Raw genomic sequence first — 23,045 nt, forward strand, 5'->3', positions numbered from 1 at the left:
ATTAGAATTGCAGGAGGGAATTAATTAGTAAATGTTTCATCCATGAAAAGAATGCAACTACCAGGCTCTCAGCCTGAAGAAATTATAGCATTTTTACGGACAGACTTTTACAGCAGATTTTGGTGGGGATAAGTAGCCAAAAATTTTATATTCATAACAGCATATTTTTGTTATTTTCTGTACAAATACAGAAAATGTATTTTCCTGCTATTTATAAATACTAAACAATTAATCAAAAGACTGAACTAATCTTACTTGCAAAAAACCAAAGCAATTTAAAAATTGTGTTTTCAATTAATTATATGCCTGTGAGGAGAAAATCTGTCCATTCTAATCAAAGATGGCAATCGCCTTTTTGCATTTAACACAACACTAGTTTCTATGAAGATCTTGAATATAGAGTCTCTATTCTTCACAAAACTTGTCTAAAGAGTTACACCTATTTATACATCCCTCCTTTATGAGACATCATTAATAAGATGAATGATGCCACTCACAATTCCACTGAAATGTTCAGAGGTCATTATAATGTACCTCTGCACCAAGGTATATCCATCTTTAAAGGAAAAAAAAATGCAAATACTGAAAAATTTCTTAAAATTTTCTTGTGGTAGGTTCTTTTTGTAAATTAGTAGCCTTGTAAAAGGAGCTAATAAATAAATAAATTAGTAAACAACAAAAAATATTAAACATCTGCAGAGAAAATTGCAAGCAAAATTGTGTATAATTTTGCCAAAATTACAAAGCTTTTTATTTATTTAGAAAAACAATTGGGTTTATTACTAATTCACTGCTTTTGTCACAGAATCATAGGATGGAAGAAGTTCAAAAGGGCTGCTGAAAACTGTCTTGTCAAACCACTCCTGCACAGGGAGGATCACCTAGAAAATGTTCAGGACAATGTCCAGATGCCTTTTGAGTATTTATAAGGTAAGAGATTTAAAAACCACTTTGTACAACCTGTGCTAGTGCTCAGTCACCCTTCCAGTGAAAAAGTGCTTTCTGACATTCAAGTGGAACTTCCTGTGTTGCAGGCATTGCCTTCTGGGCTGTCACTAAGCATGGCTGAAAAGAGCCTGGCGTTGTCTTTCTAGTAGCCCCTCTTCAGGTACTTTCACACATTGACAGTATTTCCCCTGAATCTTCATTTCTCCAGCCTGAACAGCCCAGCTATCTCAAACTTTGCTTAGATGACATGGTCCAGTCCCTGTACCATCTTAGGGCTGAGTAGAGGTGCAGGATCATCTTCCTTGGCCACTGTCAACATTTTTCCTATTGCAGGTCACGATACTGTTAACCTTCTTTGCCACATCAGCAAAATGTTGGCTCATGTTAGACATGGTGCCCACCTTGGAGAGGTAATCTAATAACAGAGACAGCCGACAGACCTTCTCTATTGTTTAGGAAACAGAGATTTAAAAAGGACCTAAACTTTTAGTATTGATATTTCCTGGTAAGACTGAGTTAGAAGGATATTTTGTTTGTTTTATCTGCTTTGTAAAGATATGCTAAGTTCATTCACTGTTTTTTTTTATGAATATGCTCTTTCATACATAATGTATCACACTTTTATTCCACCATCTTTGCATTTTCGTTTACCATGCTTATATTATCTCAAGTTTGAATGTTTTGTTTGATCTTGGTTTCATATTAAAACAGTCTTAAGAACCATATCAAGAACCATTCTTAGCAGCTTTTGAAAATGTATAACTTTTTAAACAATTTATCAGTTATTACTGCAATGAATATCAGTGTGATTGAAATTTGCTCTCAGCAACTGCTTTATGTACTTGAGCACTTGACATATTCTGGCAGTTCTACAATGGTTAAGAGTCTGGTGGTACAAAACTAAATGTGAGTTCCTACTAAATTCTTATCCCTTACTATGCCACAAAATCACTAGAAAAATAAGGTCAATAAAAATCTGACCTAAATATCTCACTGAAATGAAATTATCTTATATTAAGATATTTATACATACTTTCTTGGGGGTTTTCTTCTTTTCTTCTTTAGTATTTAGTCTGAGATTTTATTCTTCTGTTCCTTGTGTCTATTATTTTCCATTAAACTGTAGTAGGTATAAATTAAAAAGGCATGGACAAACTGCAGGTACCTTGGAGTAAGGCAGATTACATTAAAAAATTAATGTAAGATTACATTTAAAAAGCTGCTAACTACTTACTTAAACAAAAGAGGTGTTATTCTTTGAGATTTTGTAGTTGCCTGTTTAAATTTACTTCAAGTAAATTAAACTTCTTCCAAGACACAAATAATCTAAATGGCAGTTCTAAAACTGGATATAGTACTCTGGAAGTGACCTAATGTGTCGAGGAAATCATTAAGAAAAATGAGCATCTCCTCAATCTACTTACGGCCTATGTTTCTGATCAGGTTTCTGTCTATTGGTATCTTCAGGGCCTTTTCAACAATTTTTCATCAGTCAGTCACCACTTAGGCAATACAAAGGGCTAGTCTCTGAACCTTAAAAGGAGTTACTCCATACCTATCACAGACATTTATATTTATCTTTGTTTAATTTAATAGCATTCCTTTTGGTCTATTCCTTCAGGGTGTCCATGGACTTGTAAAAAGCTGTTATCAACCACATCCTTGTTTGGTTCACCCACAAGTTTTGTGAGGACACAACCACAGAAGAACAGAATACATCGAATGGGATAGGTTCAAGACAGATTCCCCAAGAAACTCACTATTACTCCCAGACAGAGCATGACAAAAACAACCCTCTGTCCTCAAAACCCCCCAGTCTTTTTGCCCATTTAGTAGGTCAGCTATACAAGCCATAGTGTTCCAGACTGAATCCTTGAAACACAGGATGATAGAATCACCTGGGTCGGAAGGAACCTTAAAGATCACCTAGTTCCCTAACCCCCTCAACCAGGTTACTCAAAACCACATCCAACCTGGTCTTGAAAACTTCCAGGCATGGGGCACCCATAACTTTTCTGGGCAGCCTGTTTCAGTGCCTTAAAACCCTCAAATGATTTTTGTTTCCAATATCTAATCTAAACCTACTCTCTTTCAGTTTGAAGACATTCCCATGTGTCCTGTCACATGTCCTTGTAGATAGCTCCTCTCCATGTTTCTTGTAGGCTCCATTCAGGTACTGGAAGGTACTACCTTTCCCCATCCCTCTCCATAGGTTTTCAGTAATGACCAAAAGCAAACTAGCAGTATCCTCAGTCAGCTCTCTATCTCTCAAAGATATTTTGGTTTTCTCATGGTTTAAGCCCAAATGGAAACACAGCCTCACACAGCTGCTCATTCACTTACCTGTGGTGGGATGGGGGAGAGAACCAGAAAAGTAAACTTGAGTAAACCCATGGGTTTGATAAAGACATTTTAATAGGTAAAGCAAAAGTCACATGTGCAAGCAAATAAAAATATTTGATTCATTCGCCACTTCCCATGGGCAGGCAAGTATCCAGCTGTCTCTAGGAAAGCAGGGGTCCATCATGAATAATGGTGACTTTGGATGACAAAAGCCATCACTTCAAATATCCCTCTTTTCCTTCTCCCCCTCAGTTTATATGCTGAGCATAATGCTATGAGTATGAAATATCCCTTTGGTTAGTTGGGGCCAACTGTCCTCTCCCATCTGCTTGTAAACCTCCAACCTACTCTGTGGAACCAGAGTAAACCTTCAACCACTCTGTCCAGTGGAAATAAAAACATCCCTCTACTATCAACACTCTTTCTGCACAAATCCAAAACACAGTGCCAAAGCTGCTAATACAAAGAAAAGTGAGTCCACTCTAGCCCAAACTAGCATAACTTCCTATATATAATTGCTCATTTTGAGTGACATCATTTGAAGATTAGCTTGACCTCATATACCAAAAGGATATCCTAGCATGGGGCTGTGGGTCTAAGCACACAAACAAGGTAAATTATTTTAGAAAATTAAAATTCACAGGGAAAAGAACAGATAAAAACTACCTCTACTGCCACTCCTCAATGAATTCTTCTACCTTGAACACACATGTGTTGGACTTGTAGAGGAGCAAGATACTGTGCAGAAGTTTTCTGATTTTTAATTTAATTTGATAAAATCAAAGAGAAATTAGTTTCTGTGCACAGATTTGCCAAAGTACAGGTGTAGCTTTCATTTAACATTCTTATAGCCATATCAGGTACAATGACATTGCTAAGCTCAGATAAATGTCTCCTGGTAGCTCATTCAGAAAAATATTAGCACTGAGAACATAATACAAGGGATTTTATTTCCATTTTATTGTCCTGAAATTTATACAATCTTATATAAGAAATATATCATGTTAATATTTAAGCCAACCAAAAGCTTTTGCATAACCAGATATTATTTATTTCCTTGACTGTCATTACCATACAGATTCCCAATGATAACCTTGGAATTCAGGATTTAGTAGATTCTATTATTTTCTTTTAGATGCTCCAGCAATTTTGTCTTTCATTTTAAAATATGCTATATCTGCAAACACATCACAGCCAACACTGATAATAGTTTATAAATAAGCATTGTTACTCATTTGCATTTTGCAATTCCTGTAAAAGATACATTACCCTTCATTATTCTGTTCATGAACCTGATAATAATTTCTACATTGTCTTTTTTAATTGCTTTCAGAGTTCACAGCACTTCTTCTACATAATAATCTTACATTTACATTGAATTCTTTATCCTGAAAGATACCAAAGCCCTTCAAAAAATGTGAGCTGAATTCTATCCTCTGTTTTATCCAAGCACCCACCAGCTGCAAAGAACTTGAAAATCTCTGAGGAGATAATTTGATAACTTGAGTAAAAGAAAATTGATCACTTCAGCAGAAAATACAGAACTAGTTCAAACTGGTAAGAAGTGGCTTCCTGTAATTTAATTTGTTTTTCTTCAGGGATTGCTCATTTTTTTCATAAACAGGCCTCCCTAGCCTGCTGGAAGTTCACATTTAGGTAAAAGATTGTCATTATCAAAGGTTGATTTTTCCTCTAATTTCATGCCAGTTTTCACTGAATTGCTTTATCTCAGCTCTTATATCATGTTCTGCTTTTTTGCACACCCTGAGTTTTTCATAAGCTGTTAAATAGATCCAATAATATTGCAGTTCTATGTAATTTCCCATTTACCATGTACAGGCTGGATCCATCATTTTAATAATCATATTACAGGATTTAGCCTGATCAGAGTATTCTTGTAGCTTTCGCCAAAAATATTCATGTGCTCTCCAACAGTATTTTAAGAATCATGTAACATGCATGCTCTAAGTTTCTATTTTCAGACCCTTGTATTTGCATGCTATGCAATCTAAAAAATTGCATGAAAATGAAGATTCTATCCCCATCCAAAACACAGACTCTGGACAATGTTTTTTAATAATCAAGTGAATCAAGTAAAATAAAATAAAAATACTAAAAATTAAGGAATTTTTCAGTACTATAGAATATAGTGAGGAAAGCAAAGCAGATATGTTTTCTGGGGACACAGACTTCTTATGGATTTGTTTTTGTTGTTGTTGTTTTAATTTATAAGACTGTTTTGTCAAAGGCTTCTTCAAAGGCTATATTTCTCTCAATGTCTAAGGAACAAATAAACACTGCTTGCATACATATTTTTGTCTGCAAAAGGATGACATTGAAGACTAGAAAAGTGTTGAAGATAGTCTAATGGAGCCATGTTTTAAAAAATTGATGGTCAAAAATAATGTCAAATTTTATTTCTGAAAACAACTTGCTTTTCCAGCAATTATTTTTCACTTAATTTTTGTACCGATTCCAGACTTCTGCTGTTCCACACTTGCAGATCTACCATGTAGTACAAGTTTCAAAAAAGCTTTATAAAGTAGGCATGAATGTCTCTCTGTTTCTTAAAATATTGCAGTGGTCTTCAGTCTTGGTCTTCCAAAATATTTGTTTACAAACAAGTCACATTGAGCACAAAGACATGGCAAATGAATCAAACAAATGAAAAACTAATTATTCTTTAGAAAGGTAATACCCTGTTTTGTACACATTTTCTTACTTTCCTTCAGCTAGAAGGAAACAAACTTGATGAACACTTTTTAGAAATGTGCTTTATAACACACTGAGAACTTGTTTGGTCAGATAACAAAAGATCACAAGGCCCAGACAACAATGCAATTGCAAGTTTAACAATGGCAAGGCAAAAACTTTTTACCCACAGATCCATGTAACTGGATGTAAATGGGGGAGGTTATTTTTTTCCAATGCAAAATTCTTAGTGAAGCACTGTATTAATTTCTTAGAGTGTTAATGGTTATCTTTCTTAAAGCTCTTCTTTTGTGATCTTTTTGAATCTCACTGAACTCCTACGGCACTTAGAACACACTCCTTGCTTTTTTGCACATCCCAGTACTGCTTAATCCACAAACCAGGAATCAAACGAAAAATCACAAGACCAAGATGCTCATTCAGGTTTTGTTACTAAACTGACTGGAAGGTTTTTGAACAAATGTGTTCCAAAGGTAGTATAAATAATGAATATTATCAAGGTAGCTCAGTATATCTCGTCTCCAGATTTGGGCATCTGTGTTCTCTCAGACACATTTCTTTTAATTCTAGAAGTCCACTCACATCAAATATTTTTCTTAGCAAGAGGAACACATAAATCCCAACACCTTTCATCGTATATGCTGCTCTCCATGTTTTTTTTTTTAGATCACTGAATGACTAACTACTAGTTTCCACAGAGTTTTAATAAGTATGGGTTATGACTGTATACTGGTAAAGTAGGAGTAGAATGGGTTTTCAATTGAAAAAAAAAAGTATTTGTGCTACTAGTATCTTACTCATCTCTAGTTTTTTTTTTTTTTTAACTTTTCCAGGAAGAATTCTTATACCTTTTTGCATGAGAAATAATTCTGCACTTGAACGTGCAGCTGTTGTTCATCTGGGCAATCTTGTTTCTGATACTCAGGAGAGACCTGCCACAGATATCAGCTGTGTAAAGCCTTGAGGGGCCACACATGCCAAGAAGAGAAAATGCAATTGCAATTCATATGGGACTGTGAAGTGCTACTATAAAAGGTCACAGCACATCGTCATTTATTTCTCAGTAGCTGAAGTCTGGAAGGAGAAACCTCTGTAGAAATGTAGAAACAGTTATACCCTAAAACAGTAAGAGAAGAATTCGAGAGGTCACAGAAGAAGGATGTCAGAGGTGCAGAAAGGAAGACTGTGTAGGAACTTAATTATCATTCACCATTACTGAAGAGGTCTCCTAAAACCCCTGAGGAAAAGTCTGCTCAGACACAGATGTCCAAGATATTCTCTAATTTATTGTGCAATAGGATCCAAAATAATTTCTCTGTTAGGGAAGTCTCCACATCCATTTCTGCTAGGGCAAATGGCCAGTTGAAATTGCACAAGAAACAGCAGGATACTTCCACTCTATTTAACTCACCTTTTATGATGATAAACCCTTTTATACATCTTTCTTTGTTCCCATTCACCTTTTCAGCAGTTTCTTCCACTTCATACCTGGAGATATTGAAAGCAAACAGGCTTGGAAACCATTAGATTGTCTGTTTTTAACTTTGGGTATGTGTCATTTCTTCTGGATGGAAACGCACAAATCCTAAGGGGTCTGGAGTGCCATGAGATTGCCAGACATTAGCCTGCTTTTCAAGCTCAGAAATCATTTAACGGATTACATTTCAGGCAATGAAGTTACATACAGTTAAAATAGACTGGAAATACATATAGCTTTTACCTTTTGTAATGGAAAATGAATCAGATTGATTTTAATGGGTCAGAGGATGTGTAAAGCACCCTGCCAAAAAAAAAAAAAAAAAGGAAAAGTAGGAGGTAGGAGGAGTGGAGCAGCGGCCGGGTGATATAGAATGCCCAGGCTAGAGAAGCAATGTCCAGCCAGCCTCCAGCCAGTTGAGCACTGCCTAGGCACAAAACCCAGGCCCTGTGCCCAAGCGGTGTTGTGCTTGAAGGCAGGTGGCCGCAGGTAGAGAACTCCAAAGCTGCAGGACGCTGAAGAAAGGGCGACTCACGGCTTCTTGGGAAGGGAGATTTTATTGGAAGGGAAGGTGCCGGGTTGGGGAACTGAAGTCGGAGCCCCGAGGCAGGGAAAAGCCTCAGGTTATATAGGGAATGGGTGGGGTTTGGAACAACAAATCAGGAGAGGGGTACAGGAGTTACATTGAAGACTGACAGTGGTGAGGAGCCAACAGGAGACAGTTGTGGGTGGGGCCCTGGCCCCTGAACCAATCACCCAACACCCCAGCCAGAAGCTCCTGGAAAAAGAGGCAGGGGTGCTGGGTGACAGGCAGGCGGCCAGGGGAGGGGAACACACGAGATACATTGGGGAAACCATGACAACGTGGGAGGGGTACAGAGATTGACATGTACTGGAACTTTCGGACAGAACCATTAACACAACAACTGAGGGGAAAACTGAACAAACATAGAACAAACCACAACATCTCCCCCTTTTTTGTTTAAAAAAGAAAAGGAACGGCAAAGACACAACACAACTAAACTGAGGTCTGGCCCTGCTCTACGTTGCAGGGGTCTGGGCAGAAGTCCTCAGAGTTTGAATGCTCCGAGGAGGCGGAGTCCCAGTCCTTGCTCATTTGTCCTTGGACTTCCACGCGGTTGATTTCGGGAGCGCTGATAGTTTGTGCTATAAGTTTCTTTACCAGCCCCCAGACAATAGAGCAGGCTATTAGAACTACAAACAAAACTAAAAGGATGGTAAAAACAGTCTTCAAAATGGAGCCTGCCCAGCCCGACAGTCCCCATCTTTGGAAAAGGTCCCCCAGCCAGTCCGATGTTTGGTGCTTGATGTCGTGCACGAGGCCTCTCATCTTATTGATGGCCACCCTCGCGTCCTCGGCCCGTGATGTTAAATTCATGCAGCAGAGGCCCTCAAATTCCTCACAATGATGGTTGTGCAGGAGCAGCAAGAAATCAATTGCTGCCCTGTTTTGGAGGCAGAGGAGGCAAACTTCCTCGTAGTTTCCTCGTCTGCTAGGAGGTCTGACAGCATAGCTGATGTCAAATTTGCTTGCTTCACAACCCAACACTCCAGGTGGGCCAATTCACCTAGAGACTTGGCTATCGATACCCAGGGAAAAAACAGGGTGACAGCCACACTTTTAGGTTTGGACCAATGAATAATTTCAGAGTCACAATCTGGGTCAAGATCTTTGAGATCTCTTTTAGTGCGGGTCGAATTAGATTGTGCCCTCTTTATTTTCCAATCCTGAATTTGCATGTTGTTGGGTGTGAGCAGCGTCAGCCGCCCTATGGTACAAGGACCTCCGACCAGGCGAGAGGGGATGCCTGCCCACGCTCGGTCTCCGCAAATGAAAAAGATTCCCCGGGGCAGAGACAGCGGCTGTCCGGCGTAGGTGGACGGGCTGTAAATATGGAAAACTGAGTCACACCACAAGCCGGCGGTATATTCGTCTTTGAACTGCCTCATGAATTCGAATCGCTTGTCTCCGGGGACCGGGGAGTAAACGAACTGAAAGCAAAAAGAGGCGTTGGCGGAGCCGAGCAACTCAAGTTGTGAAGGTTCCGTGTCTAGGGGAGCTAAGTTCTTAATTGCATCCCTCCAACCAAACCTGGGGTCAACTGAAGAGGGGATGGGTTTGGCGGTTAGGGCAATAAGTGGAGGGCCAACAGGGTAGGGAATCTGAATGGGAGGGAGAGGGATCCCCACGAGGCAGGTCGACATTGGGTCCTCTGCTGATGCCAGGTTAAGGCATATATGTTCTTGGCCGAGGGCGCTCGCGAGGGTTCGCCATACGTTGGCCTTTGGCTGGGGGATGATCCAAGGGTCTGCTGGAGGAAGGTGCGACCCAACGAGGATGGCTGTCAGGGCGATGAAAAGGCAGGGCAGGTCCATATCGATGAGGAAGCAACTAAAACGAACAAGAGGGAGAGACGTAAGAAAAGAGCTTAAACTTGGTTCTGCCCAAAGCAGGGAGGGATTCAGGTTAGGGATGGCTCCATCCCCTAGGGTTTCCGCCGCTGCCGCCAACACGCTTCGGTGACCTGCCTCATGTTTTCTGCCCCTGGAGTCTTCCCAGGGCGGAAGGGCTTGACCCACTTGGCCGGGATCCACCTCGGACCTGAGGGGGTGGACACACAAGCATATCCCCTTCCCCAAGTCACGAGGTCGAAAGGCCCTTCCGTTTTCCAGGTCTCCGGATCCTTAATGAGGACAGGAGGCCTGGCCCTGAGCTGCAGCTGCTCGTGTCGCCCGAAATGTCGCACTATAAGCGGGTTCAGATTCTCAAAAGAACAATTTAGAAAATTGATGGTATAAAGTGCCCTCGCGAGACGGATATGGGGGGACTCCACCTTCACGGCCACACATTGTTGTTCTAAAACTCTTTTGAGGCTCTGGTGGGTCCTTTCCACCACGGCTTGGCCTGTCAGGGAATAGGGGATGCCGGTCTTATGTTCTATTCCCCATTGCTGCAGGAAGCTTCGCAGCTCCCTGGACTTGTACGCTGGGCCATTGTCTGTTTTGAGAATCTTGGGGATGCCCAGGACAGCGAACGCTTGAAGCAGATGCTTCTCGCAATCCGCTGCCCTTTCCCCTGTGTGGGCAGAGGCGTAGACTGCGCCAGAGAAAGTGTCCACAGAAACATGAACGTACTGAAGGCGGCCAAAAGGTGGAAAATGAGTGACATCCATCTGCCACACCTCACAACTAGATAATCCTCGGGGGTTAGCTCCCAAGGGTATAGACGGGAGCTGGTGGGACTGGCAATGGGGACATGTAGCCACGATCGCCTTGGCCTGTTCGCGGGTTAGATGGAACTGACGAACAAGGCCAGGGGCGTTTTGATGGAATCGCTGGTGGCTGATCTTTGCCTGACCGAACAGATCAGGGAGAGGGGCAGCTTGAACTGGAGCGGGAAGGGCGTCAGCGCGCCTGTTGCCCTCCGCAATGAACCCCGGCAAATCGGTGTGAGACCTGACGTGCATCACATAGTATGGTTGCTCTCGGTGGGAGACTAAATGCACGAGCTTTGAGAGCAAATTAAACAAAGGAATGTTTGATACCTCCTGTAAGATGGCATTCTCAGCTCTGGACACTACACCTGCTACATAAGCTGAATCTGTGACAAGATTGAACGGCTCCGAGAACCTCTCAAAGGCTCTGACGACTGCGTCTAACTCAGCAATCTGAGGCGATCCTTCTACCTCAGTGACATCGGCCTCCCACCGCTGAGTCCGAGGATCCTTCCAAGTCATGACTGACTTGTGGGATGCTCCAGACACGTCTGTGAAAACTGTCAAAGCCTTCAAAGGGGTTCTACTTTGAACCGATTTGATAGATAAAGTGAATTCTTGATTAAACAATTTATGGGCCGGCCGATCAACTGCAATTTGGCCGGTGTAGCTATCCAAAGCAAATTGGAGCATTTCATTGGTTTCCAGGAGGTGATCAAGCATTTTTCTTTTTAGATGGCCCGAATCGAATTTTAACGGAATGTGAATGCATTCAAAGTCCACACCTGCCAGCTCTCTGATCTGTGATCTGGCTTTTCGGATCAGTTCTGCCACCAGCTCGGCGGGCTGTGTCATCGTCTTGGACCTGTCATGGCTGAGGAACACCCACTCTATGATTAAGAGGGGGTCCCCCGAGCCCCGGTCCTTGTCTTTGATGGTAGTGTCCCATTGAAAAATCACCCCATGGAGGTGTGGCAATTTACCCAAAATAATGAATTTGAATGGCAGGCCTGGGTGACATCTGTGGGCCTGCCTGGCCGAGATGGAATTCTGGATTTTCTCCAGCGCTGTCTGGGCCTCTGGGGTAAGGGACCTTGGAGAACTAAGCTCCTCTCCCCCTTTCAATAAATTGAAAAGGGGGACTAGGTCTTCAGTTGGAATGCCTAGCCAAGGCCTTACCCAGTTCAAAGACCCACACAGCTGATGGACATCCGCCAGGTTTTTAATGTTAGTTTTGATAGCCAATTTTTGCGGAACAGTGGTCCGCTTTGTTATTTCAAGACCCAGGTACTTCCAGGGTGGCATCTGTTGAATCTTTTCCTGCTGAAGCTCGAATCCTGCACCAATCAATACATCGATTGTCAGGTCAAGCGCGTGGGTAAGTAGGTCGCTGGTCGGAGCACACACCAAGATGTCATCCATATAGTGATAAATAATTGTGTCTTTGGTGGCTGCACGAATTGGGGACAACAAGGAAGCGACATACCATTGGCAGATCACTGGGCTGTTCTTCATGCCTTGTGGGAGGACCCGCCAATGGTAGCGCTTACTTGGGGCTTCACGGTTGATGGTGGGAACCGTGAAGGCGAAACGCGGAGCATCGTCCGGGTGTAGGGGAATTTGGAAGAAACAATCTTTGATGTCTTTGATGGCCAAATTCCAATTTTGGGGGAGCATCGTAGGGGACGGCATCCCTGGTTGGAGAGGACCCATATCTTCTATGATGTTATTAATTTGGCGGAGGTCGTGAAGGAGCCACCACTTATCTGTGTTGGGCTTTTTGATGACAAACACTGGGGAGTTCCATGGGGATGTGGTCTCCACCAGGTTACCCTTAAGTAACTGCTCCTTAACGAGCTCGTTGAGCGCCACCAATTTCTGTTTGTTGAGCGGCCACTGCACTACCTGTACTGGTTTATCTGATCTCCAATTCAGTTTCCAGGTAGGGCGCTCATCAGTAGCCGCTGCCCGAAAAACCTGGGGAGCCACTGGGAGGTCAATTCAGGCTCCCCACTGGGCCAGGAGGTCTCTCCCCCACAGGGGTTCCGTATAGTCCAAAATGAATGGGCGCACTGATGCCAATTGCCCATCCGGCCCCGTAATTTGTACGACGCTCTTAGACTGTTTTGCCAATTGCAAACCCCCGACACCTCGGACATGACCAGGCGCGTTTTGCAATTCCCAATGTGACGGCCATTCCCGGGAGGGAATGATCGTCACATCTGCCCCCGTGTCCAACAAGCCCTGAAGGGGCTTGCCCTCCCCCCCCTTTGAGATGTAACAGCTGAGATGGGGTCTTTCCCACCCCAGGACTTGGGCCCATGCAACAGTTGGATTTGGGATTTCCGCTGGTGGATACCCGATGGCCCAAGTCATCTCGGGAACAGGGATCGCTTGTGCGATCACCTGTCCTTTGGGCAGGAAGATGGGGGGTTGGACACAGTGCAGCCCCACGGCGAACTGTCCCGGGTCCGATGGTAGGAGACCCGGGATTATGTTCACCTCATGTGGTGTGTGTTTTGTGTCCCCGACAACGACGTACTTACACCTTATCCGCCCCCAGTTACCTGGGCACTCCGGGTCTACTGACACGAGTCGAAAATCGGAGTCTTTAAGATGGAGGGGCTCCGTCAGCTGCAGCCTGAAGGGTCCAAAGCCAGAAAAGGTGGTTAGTGTCGGTGTTGGCTTGGGAACATAAGTAGAGGTCAAATCCAGTTTAAAATTTTCACGATCGGCGGACGGCGGTCCCTGATTCCTCCCCTCCCTGCGTGATGTTATTTGTCCCGCCTTATTTTTGTCCTTGCGCAGGGGGGAACTGCGCTGTGATGTTAGTTTTTTGGCGGGACTGCCCCCTTTTGCCCCTGCCCCCTCTTAAATTCGTGGAACTCCCGCCTCAGCGGGCAGTCGGGCATCCAGTGCCCGAGCTTGCCGCATAGATGACATGGAGAGGTAGCAGCAGAGAATCCAGGAGCAGATGAACGTCCGGCAGCTCCGACGAAGGCATCTTCCGTTGGCTCTGTGGCGGCGCTGACTCGGGGTGGTGGTGTTCTCCTCCTCTCTCCCTCTCTAGGTGGTACGGTCCGGACCTTCCGGGCGCAGACCTCGAGCAGGTCGTGCAGCGAGGGGGATGGGTGCACCAGGAGACTAAGAATGGCATCGCGGCAGGCGGTGTTGCAGTTAGATGCTGCCACTTCCTTGATGATGTGCTCCCGGGCCACTTCGTTCTCCACCTGCTGCTCGACCGCTTTTCTCAATTTTTCCACAAAATCGAGGAACGGTTCCTCTGCGCCCTGGAAGATCTTGGCAAAAGGGAGGAGAGGGGCCGCCCCCGGCAGCACCAGGAAGGCCTTCTCTGCTGCTCGGGCTGACTCCTGGAGTGCCTCCCGGGGTATGGTACTCACCTGCGAGTACCCATCTGCCCAGTTCCCGGTCCCCAAGAGCTGGTCGACGGCCAGGACATTTCCCATGAGGTCTACCCCACTATGGGGCTGACCCCACAGGCCTGGGAGAGCCTCTGTCACTCCCCTCTTCCAGGCTGCCTCCCACAAGGCCCGCTCGCTGGGATTGAGCAGGCACTTGAAGAGGTGCCAGATATCATAGGGGGTGACATCAGCCTCAGAGAGTGTCGCCTGCAACACTCCCTGGAAATACTCACTGTCCCGACCGTACTCCTTTTGTGCCTTGACCAGCTCTTTAATCTGGGAGTGGTTGAGGGGGACCCACTGTCGACGCACTCCACCATCCCCCTCAGGGTGGTAAACGACCAGGGCTGCAGATGGTATGGCAGCAGGCCCCGGTCCCCGGTTCTCGACCCCCCCCCCCCCACCCCGGGCCCCGAAGCGGGGGAACCGGAAGGAGGAGCGTGGGAACTGGAAGAGAGGGAGGCAGGGGCGTGACTGGGAACCTGGGCAGGGAGGTCCGATGTTGAGGGACCCTCCCAGGAGGCGGAGTCAAGGGGTAGGGCACAATGATCGACAGGGGGTGGAGCAACAGGGGGTGGAGCCATGGGAGGTGGTTGGGGCGCCAGAACTGGAGCAGTGGCTGGGTGATATAGAATGCCCAGGCTAGAGAAGCAATGTCCAGCCAGCCTCCAGCCAGTCGAGCACTGCCTAGGCACAAAACCCAGGCCCTGTGCCCAAGCGGTGTTGTGCTTGAAGGCAGGTGGCCGCAGGTAGAGAACTCCAAAGCTGCAGGACGCTGAAGAAAGGGCGACTCACGGCTTCTTGGGAAGGGAGATTTTATTGGAAGGGAAGGTGCCGGGTTGGGGAACTGAAGTCGGAGCCCCGAGGCAGGGAAAAGCCTCAGGTTATATAGGGAATGGGTGGGGTTTGGAACAACAAATCAGGAGAGGGGTACAGGAGTTACATTGAAGACTGACAGTGGTGAGGAGCCAACAGGAGACAGTTGTGGGTGGGGCCCTGGCCCCTGAACCAATCACCCAACACCCCAGCCAGAAGCTCCTGGAAAAAGAGGCAGGGGTGCTGGGTGACAGGCAGGCGGCCAGGGGAGGGGAACACACGAGATACATTGGGGAAACCATGACAACGTGGGAGGGGTACAGAGATTGACATGTACTGGAACTTTCGGACAGAACCATTAACACAACAACTGAGGGGAAAACTGAACAAACATAGAACAAACCACAACAGAGGAGGAGGTAGAAAAAGACATAAAATTAAGGAAAAGACATTATACTCTAAAGTTTATCCTACTTTTTTTTAGTTGCATATTGTCAGCAATTGGATTAAAATAGATTTTAGAGCTTCTTCTTTCTGAAAAAATTGTTTTAAACGTGCATGTGTGCAGAAGCATTAACAGGAGTTATAGGAATGAGACAATCCTAGGAGAAAGTAATAAAAAGGTTTGCCTCAATGCAATATTTAAAAGCTGGAACAGGCCATTTCTCCCCTACAAGGCAATTAATTGATTATTGCCCTATTACAATCAGAACTTACATTTGCTGTCTTCCTACCTCAGCTTTCGAATGCCAAGATAAATGGGGAACAGAAACTACAGAAATATCATTCCCCTCTCCATTCCTACATGTGCAGTGTGAAACATTTTAAGTGCCTCCTTTGAAGGTATTATGAAAGTTTTCTTGATACTTTGCAAACTACTTTTGACTGGGGCTCTGCCGTCACATTACAAACTTTTATAAAAGTGGCAGGAATAATTCAAACCTTTCAAAATTTAATGGAATATCTAGACTTCTCTGTGTGACTCAGCCACTTAAAAGTTTGTTTTCACATTCACAAGGGCTAGAACTCTTCTTTTCCAAAACAAAACCAAAACCTGTAATACTTATGCTTTCATACCAACTTTTAAGTACTACATTTTTCAGTATAGTTTTTTCTTAACCTTACTGTTCTGAATCTGACAACGATAATATTATCAACAACAGCAACTGTTAAAGATATACATATTCCCACATATAACCTCCTTCCACACGTGACACCAACAAATAACATAACACCAAAACCACAAATATGAATTTGAACTTCTGACCATGAGAGAAGAAAATATTATGAAATATAAAGCTGCCTTTGCATGACAAAACCTATCTCAAATTCTCCTACACAACTGACTAACTTAATAAATTGATTCAACTATTTCATAATGCTACTTTACAGATACTGAAAGTGTTTGTTGAAAGCAAAACTAATTTACTGTGGTGTTGACATAGGACGGCATTTATGTAAGCAGTCAAATCAGAGAAGACAATCTGTCACTATGAGATGGCAACATGAGTCTCTTTTGTAAGGGTTCTTGAGATGGCATCTTTAACATCTGCCCCACAGACCACTCCTCTACAATTTCTATAATCTAGCTGCCCCTGGTTTTACACTTCCCTACCAGCACAAATATAAAACAAGACCATAATAGAGGAACATACACACAACTCAGGCTGATGGAAACCAGTTCAATCTTCCTCTAGTTATCCTGCATATGAGGTCAGACTAGATTAAAATAACAACCTAAAATTTTCTGGCTTGTTTTACTCTACTGCCTAACTGTAAGCTGGGTGATCCGACCTGATTCTCTCTTGTTTCAGCACCTGCACAGTGTTTCTCTGTAGGGGGATACCGTATGAAGGTGGTATACAATGTAATCTTATCTCCCAAAGAGTTGCAGCTGAACCAATTACTAAAATCAGGAGCAGGCCCGATCTTAACAGGCCACACCTGTAACCAATAAGAACAGCGGCATAAAAGAGTGGATTGATGGGAACTGGAGTCAGATGATTACTGCAAGGACCGGGAACAGCCAGTGCTTAGAGGAGCTGCCTGTGTGAAACATTGAGGGGGTATGAAACTCTGAGGATATGGAATCCTTGCACTATAATGATAGTAGAACTCTTAATATAGAAGACAACATTTCTCAGCTTTTCCATATCCTAACATGAACAGACTGGCTGGTGCCTCCTCAATTGCCTGGCAGCGCCAAAGACCTGCTGTTAGGTTCCCCTAAAGCCATCTCTTCTCCAGGCTAAATGGTCCCTAGTCTGAGAAACCCACCTATCTTCACAGAACTGTTGTTGGCCTTTGCTCCCAGGACACACCACAGGCTCCTCCTTTCCACCATATCCTACAAGCCTGTTACAGAAGAGCTGCTTGTCAGCTGGTGAGTCTCCACCATGTACAGTTATAAAGGGATCTGTTCCTTCCCAGGTGTATGAGTTTGCTTTTATCTTTGTTGAATATAATTAATTTCATGTCGATCTATCCCTCCAACTTCTCCAGGTCCCTCTGGACAAAACTTATATCCCTTGTCTGCTGTTTAGGAGCACCTTATATGCAAGCATTGCATAAACTCCTCCATGTTAACAATCAAGGTGCTAAGCAGTGTCAGTCCACTTGCTGCCCCACTTGTTACCAGCAACCTGGTAGAGTGCAACTCATTTCAGCTCAACCTGCTGAGCCTAACAATCAAATGAGTTTTGTACAAATCTGACTCAGACTGTATCAACGTAACTTGGATAGAGTATTGTGGAAGACTGTCAAAAGCCTTGCTGAAGTAAAAGACACCCATTTTGCTCCTGATGATCAAAAGTCTGGTTATTTTTTCACATAAGGAAATCCAATACGTCAAGCATGTTTTACCTTTGATAAATCAAGGTTAACAATCACAGGCACAGAAACAGTTTTTAGTAAGAGCCACTCTGTGACCTACCGATCCTGGATTTACCTCAATTGAGTCTTTTTGGTAAGGAAAAAGAAGTGACCTTCCCTGTGGAAATAGTACAGCTTTCTCTATGCCTGACAGAACCAATAACCAGCTAGAATCACCCTACAAATCCATATATTTAAGAAAAGAAGCGCGGAATAACCCCTGTCTTGTTTCTGGATTTGAAGTGGTGGCTGGGCAGGGTAGCGGAAGCTGTAGGGCTGTCTTGGTTTAGGGTAAATTTTGGAGAGAATTTTCAAAGGGGATCTTCTAGGAACACAGATTCAATTGGCCTTTCTCTTTAAGTGGTTTGGGAGAAAATATTTCTTTGGAGAAAAGTGGAAAAAAAACCTGTTTATAACAATAAAGCTTAAACTTTATTAAACAATAAAGCCCTTTGTTGCTCTAAAAGAGATGACAAACTCAGAAAGTCCTCTCTCTGGGTCGTAGCTTAGCTTATTCAGTCTTTTATTAGTCTTTCTTGTGCTGGAACTGCCATGGCCCAGGCCCGGCCCAGTGGGCCACAGGTGTGAGCTGCCGGTTCTCTTTTGGTCTTCATTTTAGAGCAGGTTTAAACAGGTTTAAAGAAAAGGGGGGAAAAAAACAGTCTAGGGAACTTCTTTGCCTCAGCTAGCTAAAATTAATTAAAGCAAGGTCTGTCCTGCTGTCTGTCCCTCCACAGACAACACAGTCCAGGAAAAGGAATGTGGAGGACTGAGTGCAGTGTCTGAAAACAAACTGGGCACTTCTCTCCCCCTTTCACTTTCTGAAACAAGTCTTAAAGGTGCAAAACTTATTATTCAGCATAAACAGAACGAGATGGCTGGGGATAAAAGCATCATATAATCAACCCAGGACAGGGGCCCAGGCCAAGGCTAGGCCAGGCTGCAGATGCTAACATCCTGCCTCCACTAAATCCACTAAACCCTGCCCCACCCAGCCCCAGGAATTGCTCCGGTCTAGGCCTGGCCGGGCCATTTCCTGCCACCGCTGTAAGATTAACTCTTTCAGTACTCTAAAATTCCATTTAAAAAAGATAAACCTATGGGTACCACTTCTCCCAAATCAGAAAAAAGGAAAGTTGAAGGGATGTGAAGAGAACAACATAGAGACACTAGCGTCAGTGAAGAAAGAAGAGTCAAAGCCCAGATGGCAGGAGAATGAGGAGATGCCTTAGATTTGGGCTGAAATTCTCTTGAGAATTCTATAGTGAAGATGTAGTTGACACATTAGACACTTCTTCCCTTTAACTCATGGAATGCATTGGAAGGATTGAGCGTTCTAACCACAGCCATGAGCAAAGACACCAGTGCTGAAGCAAGAAGGTGTTAGAATAGATGTGATTTGATGAGAGGCTTCAATAGAGAGAGATGAGAAAGATGAGAAACCTTGACTCAGGGATAGAAGAAAAGACCTCTGTTTCTCAGAGATGGAGGAAGAGAACTTTTCTCTCTAGGCTAGAACAGCTTATCCTTAAAATTGCACCCCAATAAGCTGAGATGACTGAGATGGTGGTAGTTGTGAGAAGACTACCAAATGCGAGAAGGACTTAATGTTTGTAGATTTCTGGGTGGCTGCTATCCGTGAAAATTAAAACCACAAGAGAACAGTTTCTTGTGGAAAAGTCTCCATGGCATGGCAGGAGAGACTCCTGTCCCTAAGCAAACTGAAGAAAGACTATTTTAGAGGTGGCAAACTGGCTGAAAGTCCCAGATTTTGTTTCTTTACATTGTCAGTAGGGAAAGAAAGAGGAGGTGGGGGCAGGGGAGAAGTGTTCTGAAGGTTTATTTTGATTCTTATTATTCTTATTTAGTTATGTTAATAAAGTTTTCTTCATACTCTTTAAAGTTTTGAGCCTGCTTTTGCTCTTCTCCTAATCCTTATCCCACAGCAAAAAATGAATAAATAATTTTAGTGGGTGTACTGGCATTTAGCCAGCACTCAACCCACCACATTAATTGGTGCTGTGACTCAGACTGGCAAACCAAAACCACTACACTACCATAGTATCAAAGTTGGTTGACTAGTTTCTACTTCCTCAGATAGTTATTTTGGTACTTTTTGATTAGATGTTGTCAAGGGTTTGACACTGGCAAAATGCCAGGCACCCATGGTGTTGCTCATTCATGGTCCCCTGCCATAGATGGGCAGAGGAGAGAAAAATTGAATTCTGGGTTCAAATTCAACAAAAGGTTCAAGGGTTGAGATCAGGACCAGAAGAAAACACTCCAAGGCCAAAACAAGCTCAACTTAGAAGTACAAAGTGAATTTATTACCAAGAAAATCAGAGGAGAATATTGAGAAGTAAAATAAGACCTTAAAAAAAATCCTTTTTCCTCCAACCCCTCCCTTCCCCCCACCAAAAGCTCAAGGAGACAGATGGCAGGGGTTTGGTCAGTTTATCACCCCAGATCTTCTTCCACTGTTCCAGAAGAGGAGTCCTTCCCCATGAGGCTGTGGGGTCCCTCCCACAAGAGACAGTTCTTCATTAACTTCTCCAGCATGGCTTCAATCTCATGAGCTGCAGCACTCCCAAAGCTGCTGCAATCAAGGTCCCTCCCATGGGCACACAGTCCTCCAAAAACTGCTGTGGCGTGGGTCATTCTTCCAGGGTGCAGTCCTCCAAGGACAGGCTGCTCCAGCCTGGAGGCAGGGACCCTCTCTCTCCACTGGGTCTCCCACTGGATCACAGCCCCCTCCAGACATCCACCCACTCCGGCATGGGCACCCCCCCATGGATCTCTGCAACCCCTATGGATCCCGAAGGGCTGCAGGGGCACAGCTGCTTCACTAGAGTCTCACCATGGCCTGCAGAGGAATCTTGGCTCTGGTGCCTGGAGCACCTCCTCCCTTCCCCTCCTTCTGCACTGACCGAAGTGTTGCCATGTAGTTTTCCTCAAATGTTCTCACATTTTCCTCACATGTTCTCTTTGGCTGATAAACAAAACCTCTGTCTCCGTACTGTTTTGATTTTTTTTCCCAAATACATTGGCACAGAGGCGTTACCAACCTCTCTCATTGACCCAGCTTTGGCCAACACCATGTCCATCTTCAGAGCCATCAGGGATTGGTTCTGCCAGACATGGTTGAAGGTTCAACAGCTTTTCACAGGAGCCACCTCTGTGGCCATTCCACTACCAAAGACAGACCATGCAAAAAACACAGAAGTGTAATACCGTTTCTCCTTCAAACATCTCAGACATTCTCCAATTTTCATTATTTTAAAGATGCTAAAGAGCAGCCCTATGAAAATATTGATCAGCTCTCTCAGAAACCTTCAAAGAAGCTTGTCCATGGATATGCTATGGGTCAAGTTCTCCAAAAGAAACTCTGGCTTGATCTGCATCCACTTTCTTCTTGAATCTCTTCACAAGTCTTTGCTGGTAAGACTGAGGCTATGAAGGCACTGAGTACCTCTGTCCTGTTTGCATCCATGCTCATTAAATCATTTGCCCTATGGAGAAAAAAAAAGAAAGTGCCCCCCTCAACTGAATGGCCCATTCAATTGAGTATGAGGATGAAGATCCAATTGGACATGACAGTGGGTGCCTCCAAAGCACCTCCCACCCCTGAAAAGGGTATGATTGGTCTTGCAATGGAAAGCTGAAATTCCACTCCCAGCAAGAGGGCTAGAGCAGGGACAGTGCATCCAGGTATAGGTATCAAATGTCAGCACTTCATGGGGGCATCACTAACCACTATTTTTAATAGTAATATTTATTGTCATCATGTGTAATGATGGTGACAAAAACAACAAAAAGCAACTTTACTCTTACTTGTTGTTAGTTTATATTTGATGAACCACAAGAATGGCACTGGATATCTGAATATTTTCTGACAATGAGCAAAAAACTTAACATCTTTTTTGTGGTCAGTATTATTTGCATCTTTATAAAAGTTTTATTTAAATTTTTTTCATATTTACTTGGCTTGTATGTAATGTACTGCAATAACGACTATAAAAGAACTGCTTACCTGTACAAAGCCTCCTAGTTGCTTACAGAGTGACAGACTCCAACCCCTCTGTCACTAAGAAATTCTGAGTGACTGTTTTGCGCAGAAGAGTGACACTCACAGTGGCACACTAGTGGGCTGCATACTTTTTACAGCATTGTTTCTTTATTATTATTCCAAATTACATCTATGCTGTCACAGATGGCCTACTTTTTCAGGGGGTTATGTGTTTTCATTTCATCTCAAGCATCACTAATGTCTTCAAGGAAGCAAAAAAATGAATTAATTTGTTCTTTGGGCACTGGTTTATAGCTAGTCACTTCTGAGACTGTAAGATGTTTGGTAAAGGGAAGAGCTGTTAAAACTTATACGATAAGTATAAGTTTTAATACATGTGCTGATTTGGAAAACAGCAGGTCAGTAGCAGGCCATTGAAAGCAGATACTTCTATGTTGACAAATATCAGGTAATGATTGTATGCATACAATTATTTTCAAGAATAAATTACTCATTGGTTCGATTTATCAAGTTTCCATCCTCTGATGCTCATCTGTGTCTTCAGAAACTACCATTTAAACACAAATTAGAACTTTTTAATTTTCTTTTTTTTTTTCCTATTTTTTTTTGTTACTGGAATCACCTGGAACTTTGCCTCTTTATAGTGTTTTTAATTTTGTCTAAAACCAGGACTTTAATGCTGTGATGTATATGTATTCAGCCCACATTCTAAAACCTGAGTGCTTCTATCTTAAGTGTAAACTTTTGTATCCTTTTCTCATGTCTTTCTTACTGTATATGTCATTTACTTATGAACCATGGGCTTCCCTATTCTAATTTATTAACTGTTGAAAGAATTATGCCAGTGCTAGCTTTGCAAGATTAGATCCTGTGTTTTAACAAATCTCCCTTACAAATTATACCTCCTTGCAGTTCTTATACTAGCACTGCAGGTTCTGTGATTTTCTTTATAAATGAAGGATTAAAAGGATTGGTAAAATTCCTGCTGAATTCAGTGTGAATAGATTTAAACTCTCATGTCTCAGTTGTCAAGTAATAGCTAGCACTTCCAGTGATAAACACCTACTCTTTATTTTTTAACCTTGACAACATAAACAGGTTAATGTCAAAGTAAAATCAAATGGCAGTTTAGTTTGATGACACCACCACATCACTTTGATTTGTAACTGTCTCAAGATTTCTGCGCTTTTTAA

This window comes from Molothrus ater, chromosome Z (genome assembly GCF_012460135.2).
Source record: "Molothrus ater isolate BHLD 08-10-18 breed brown headed cowbird chromosome Z, BPBGC_Mater_1.1, whole genome shotgun sequence".
NCBI classification, from domain to species: Eukaryota; Metazoa; Chordata; class Aves; order Passeriformes; family Icteridae; genus Molothrus; species Molothrus ater.